Here is a 6227-nt window from a genome sequence, read left to right as displayed (position 1 = left end):
GCGACAATAGCGGACATTTGTTCGGAGCAGGAAGCCAGTGTACAGCAGAGTGAGGACTGCGGGAGAGGGATGATTGTGCAGCTCAGCTCTAACAGGCCTAATTCATTCAGCCCCGCCGCCTGCGCTGGAGACAAATCCGTTTTGAAGGCTGCCGGAAACAGGCGCGTATCCGTATGAAATATGGGTCAGAGCTCCAGCAGAAAGCTCATCACATGATGCACAAAGTCTGCTTTTTACTCTCTGTCCCGCCGAACCACAGCAGCAGTGAGTGACGGAAGGTGTACAGCAGAGAGAGAGAGAAACAAAGCACGCTGCATTCAAACACACTGGGTTCCTCGTGACATCAAGACATCGTGTGGATATAGGTCACTGTGAACTCATAGGCCTACTGTAAAACAAGATGCAGTATATTACAGCGACAGGCCGATATGAAAAATGAGTCACTATCAAATCTCTACATTTATAAAAACTCACAGGGCCAAACTCACGTCATCGGAATATTTGAAATCTTAAATTTAAATACAACTGTGATATATTTAACAAAAAAAGAAAAAAAATGTATTTCAGTTTTCCTTTTGCATTGGTAATATTATTTGTAATGTCATTATAAATGTTCGTATTCAACCCAGACATATTATAGCCTGGATATACACCAAAAAGAACAATCAAATTAAGACAGAAAAATCAACAGTCATCAATCAACACCAATCGAAGCAACGACTTTTTTTTCGTTTTTGCATGAATGAAGCTACATTTATCCATGACGGGCGCATACAGTCTCTACCTCCGTGCTGTTTGGCCCAGCTCCGATGAGTTTCATAAAGCTGCAGTCCCTACAGACATGCTTATCAATGTTCTATAATTAATATTCTAGAACGTTAATCAACGTATTCGCGACTCGTCAACAATATTCATCATATTATATCATATATCATCTCAAGGCACCTTAAATGTGGAAACAACACAGACAAATCCAACAGTTCCCCGACAGCACCGACTGTCGTTGTAAGAGTGATATTTATAGATGTAATGATGTAATCAGTGATAGCAGCTTATATTAAAATAAAACAGTAGAATGAACAGCATTGAAAGGAATGACGTCCTTTCAATGCAAGCCATGTAGTGCTGGTGTCCTCAGAGGAGCAGAGAGATGGTGATGCTGGTAGCTCAGTCCTCCGACATGCACTCATCTTCTCAATCATGTCTTCATCCTGTCTTCATCCTGTCAACAAGTCACAGCCACTGTCCCAGATATTTACTGCTGACATCACCGCCACACATTACCTAATACATGCTGTGTGTGCACCACCACAACCCCTCTCCTCTTCTCTTCTTTTCTCATCTCTTCTCTTCTCAACTGTGGGGTTCTGGGGTTAGAGTGCTCATCCTCTGACCAGATAGCCATTGGTTCGATCCCAGTCTTCCCCATAGTCTGCATGCCAAAGATTCCTTAGGCAAGATACTGAACCCCAATTTGCCTCTTCTCATAGAAAATGTGCTGCACATAGTACAGTGTATGAATGAGTGTGTGAATAGGTGAATCTAAAATGGTACATTAAAGTGCTTTGAATGGTCATCAGGACTATAAAAGTTATATATAAAATACAAACCATTTTACCACTTTGACAGCAGATACTATTAAAATACTGTATATGCAATCTGTGACCATCATGTCAGCATTTATACATTAAACTTGTTACAACCCTCCCATAAGGATCTTTACAAAGATACCATTTCCAAATGACTCTATTACAGCAATGTATTATTTTACATGAACATTCATCAGGATTGATAATGTCAGTCTGCCGCATGTATATCAGTTAACCAGGTTTCACAGCAAAACCTCTGCATTCAAAACATGAACCTATAGTCAACTTTGGTCACATTTGTTCATATGACACCCAATACTATGAGAGCATTAACAGAGACCCAAACCAAACCCATTATCCATATGAGAGTTGAAAAAAAGATCCTTTTACAGCAACAGGACAAAACCTTGAACAGAACCAAACTCAGAGAGGGAGGCTGAGACAGAGAAAGAAGACATAATACAACATAACAGAATAATGCTAAGCTGTTGGGGGCAATGACTTCAGTAACTACATTTTTGTCTGAGTTTACTGTACAAGCAGAACATTACAGGTCAGGTCCAGATGTTGATGCCCTAGAGATATGCTGGAAGTGAAGCCCCCGGATCACATACCTCTGTCTTCATTCACAAGTACAATTTGATATTGTTCCATTGCATGAAAATTAATTTCTTTCTTGAGGACATTAGAGAGAATGGGAAGTTTGGAGATAGGTTATCACTCGGCTAAAATGTCTGGACTAAATGTTTAAAACTAGGTTTAATCTCAGCTAAAGGACTATGATACATAAAGAGAGATTGATCAGATGCAGTGAAGAACTGCTGAACAAGGGTTAAACTTCCTTGAGCAGCTTAGGTGTAATGACGTATGAGAAAGTTGATGGTTTAGATGAAGTAATTCTGAGTTAGTATATTCGACAGTCTAAATATATGAAGATTTACAACTGTGTCTTAGGTTTCTGTGTTTGATGGTTGAAGGCAGAAGGTGGACATGAAGTTGTCACAACTAAGAGTTATAGGGATACATGGGAAAGTGGCTCAACACGTTTTCACTGTGTTTGCTATCCATTTTTTGATTAGGGATTCAGTCTTTCTGAATTGCCAAAACACTAAGCCCCCACTCTCTGAACAAAATAGTCAACTGGCAAAACAACTGTCGGATCAATCAGATTGTTGGTCAAACTGTAAACACAATTCATCTTTGCAAATGTGAATCATGCCTGTTGCAAAAACAAATTCTTATTGTCATCTTATTCTTATTCTTGTTGTCATCATTAACACACAATCACTCAGATATTAAATCATGTAACTTTAGGACCATACAACACTAAGCATTATTAATTCTGAAGGTCTACGGACTGATTTGTTCAGACATGAGCAGAGAGGTCATGAGCAGGCAGAGCATCGTGTTTATGTTGTCAAGATTCAAGATTCAAGGGTTTATTGTCATATGCACAACAACTACATTTAGCAGTTGCTGGCAATGAAATGCTTGAGTCCCAGGCTCCCCTTTAGATATGCTCTGAAAAATTACACAGGATAAATTTTTTAATTAGAATAGAATATAAAAACATGAAATAGAATATATAAAATAACAATAAAGTATTCAACCTAAGTAGTGCAAATATTATATTATAAGGTGCAGAGAAGACAAATTATGGCAGATGGGAGGAGTTTAAAAGTCTTATAGCCTGGGGATGAAACTGTCCCTGAGTCTGGTGGTGTGGGCCCGGATGCTGTGGTACTGTCTGCCAGATGGCAGCAGACAGAACAGTTTGTGGTTTGGGTAATCAAGGTCTTTAATGATCTTCTCAATGGTGCACCTGTAAAAGTTGCACAGAATCCTGAGATCCATGTTGAGCCTGTGGAGGAAGAGGAGCCGCTGACTGGCTGTCTGTAAGAGGTCATCGATACCTTTGCTGATGTTACAGATGCCCGTGTTGATGTTGTTTTCCTGGAACACACAGCAACTGCGAGTGCTGAGGCAGTCCCATAGAGCTGAGTGGTAAAGGAGAGAAAATCGTCCCTGGGTGGGCTTGAACCACCAACCTTTCGGTTAACAGCCGAACGCGCTAACCAATTGCGCCACAGAGACTCAGATTACACACTCAGAAAGTGTACAAACAGAGCCCCTATACCGAACAAAACCTCCTCCTGCCAATGGATAGAGCTCAGCACGAGGATTCTCCTGTTGTTCATCAAGGAAAAGGATTGTCTGTGATGTAGACCAATTTTTAATTGGTACAGGAACGATTAAATATCCCATCTTTGTGACTGAGTCTGTGTGGCGAGTCCAGGTCAGGTCATCACTGATGTGAACTCAGGAACCTGAAGCTGCTGACTCGCTCCACCATAGTGCCGTTAATGGAGACGGGGGGGGGGGGGGGTGTTTTACTCCTTGTCTCTTCCTGTAGTCCACAATCAGCTCCTTTGTTTTGCTGATGGTGAGATGGAGGATGTTGTCCTTGCACCAAGATGTCAGGGCTCTGACCTCTGTGTAGGCCATCTCATCGTCGCTGGTGATCAGGCCTATGCCGGTTGTGTCATCAGCAGATTTAATGATGGTGTTGGAGCTGTGGGTGGCCATGCAGTCATGCGTGAACAGGGAGTACAGGAGAGATCTGAGCACGCAGCCCTGTGGGGCGCCGGTGCTGAATCAGGGTGGAGGATGTGATGCTGTCTATCTGCACTGCCTGGGGTCTGCCCGTCAGGAAGTTCAGTATCCAATCACAGAGGGTGGCGTTGAGCCCAAGGTCTCTGAGCTTGGTGACGAGCTTCAGGGGCATGATGGTATTGAACGCTGAACTGTAGTCAATGAACAGCATTCTCACATATGTGTCCTTCTGGTCCAGGTGGGTGAGGGCAGTATGACGGGTGAGGGAGATGGCATCTGCAGTTGACCTATTTGGCCTATAGGCAAACTGCAGTGGGTCCAGTGAGTCAGGGAGGGAGAGGGGATGGAAGATTTGACTAACCACTCAAAGCACTTCATGATGGTGGAGGTGAGTGCTACTGGGCGGTAGTCGTTCACGCAGAGGGTTTTGTTTTTCTTGGGAACAGGGACAATGATGGTTTCCTTGATACATGTGAGGACTACAGACTGGAGCAATGACAGGTTGAAGATGTCTGTGAACACATCTGCCAGCTGATCTGAACACACCTTGAGAGCTCGGCCAGGGATGTCATCAGGTCCAGGTGCCTTGCGTGTGTTGATCTGCATAAGTGATTTCCACACATCTGCCCTGGATATTACAGGTGGACAATGGTCCTCCTGGGCCTCTTGTACCTCCACAGCCGGGGAGTTGCTTTCAAAGCGAGTGTAAAAGTCAATCAGTACATCTGGGAGAGATGCAGACATAACCTCAGCACTGCTGGTCTTCCTTTTCTAGTCTGTGATGGTTTTTAGTCCAGCCCACATGTTCCTTGTGTTGGAGCACTGGTAGTGAGACTCCACTTTGACTCATCTGGAAAATATGAGTGTCCACTGTCGTTCCAACAAAAAAAAAAAAAAAAAAAAGGATTCTCCTGTTGTTCAGCAAGGAAGAGGATTGTCTGTGATGTAGATGTAGTCCTGTGGTCTGACCCTGCCCATGATGCTGAATGCTTCACATTGCACTGTAAAATAACATAGCGCAGTTGTTTTATTTTTACTGCCGGTTTTCTTGTTTACACATTTTTAATTGGTGTGTAATTTCAGTTTTTTCAGTTAAGATTATGTAGTTGTGTAGTGCTGAGTAGTGTTTATGCATTTGCTGGTTTTGTGTGTTATCTGTTGGCAGTGGTTGGTTTCGTTAGTGTAGCTTGTATTTTTGGGGTTTCTGTTTACGGTTTTGAGACATGGAGAAGACGTTTCAGAAAATGCGTTTTAGAAATTCAGAGAAGCTGTAAACTCTCACCTCTTATGATGTATTTGCTTTTTGTGGAGTGAAGTCAAGTGTCATTTTCATTGTGTATGCAAGTAACAACTTGATTTCCTGCAGTTTAAAGTTGGAGTAAGGAAAATCAGGTGCAGACAGAGGCTTTCATGCCAACTGTATTTGGGGGAATACCCTGAAAAGGTCAAAAGTCAGAGCTGATAAAGTGGCAGAGCAGCCTGTAGACTTCTTGGGAGGCTGATGGCAATGTTTGATGTGTCAGTTTTTGTGGACACTCACTCTGCTGTAATCCTTTAAATTGCATTACATCTGGAATATTGCCTTACACACACTTAACAGAGAGGAAATGTTTCTCAAGTATACCAGAACCATGCATCACCTAGGACTTTGGACTAAAATGATGGTAGTATGGTAGGTGGGTTCTGGGGCACACACACACACACACACATAATTGTACCCCAAAATACATGGAAGCATGTTGAAAATCAGACTTTTCCTCTGGTCTCTTGCAGGCAGCTCTAAACGGATATACTATACTTTCGAACTGGTTGGTAAATATTTTCCTACAACCATACCTAGCAGACACTATGAAAAATGATCATACCTTCTAACCACACAAAATGTGTTTCACAGCCATGAAAGCTCCTTGTTAGGGTATTGGTAAGTAACATTTGGGACAATAACTTGGAAGCCTGAAGAGATGAAAAGTTTCAGATCACATAATGTAGCCATTATAATGACCTTTAGTTTGACACACACTATCT

The 6227-nt window shown here is 42.3% G+C and overlaps 1 non-coding gene across 1 annotated transcript; it reads right to left on the bottom strand.

The window, feature by feature from the left end:
* Nucleotides 1–3609: 3609 nt before the first annotated feature.
* trnan-guu (transfer RNA asparagine (anticodon GUU)) lies at nucleotides 3610–3683 on the bottom strand. The gene has a single exon. It is a non-coding gene; the product is annotated as a tRNA-Asn (tRNA).
* Between the last annotated feature and the right edge of the window lie 2544 nt (nucleotides 3684–6227).

This window comes from Paralichthys olivaceus, chromosome 19 (genome assembly GCF_024713975.1).
Source record: "Paralichthys olivaceus isolate ysfri-2021 chromosome 19, ASM2471397v2, whole genome shotgun sequence".
Classification (NCBI taxonomy): domain Eukaryota; kingdom Metazoa; phylum Chordata; class Actinopteri; order Pleuronectiformes; family Paralichthyidae; genus Paralichthys; species Paralichthys olivaceus.
This window is presented reverse-complemented; position numbering and strand designations above follow the sequence as displayed.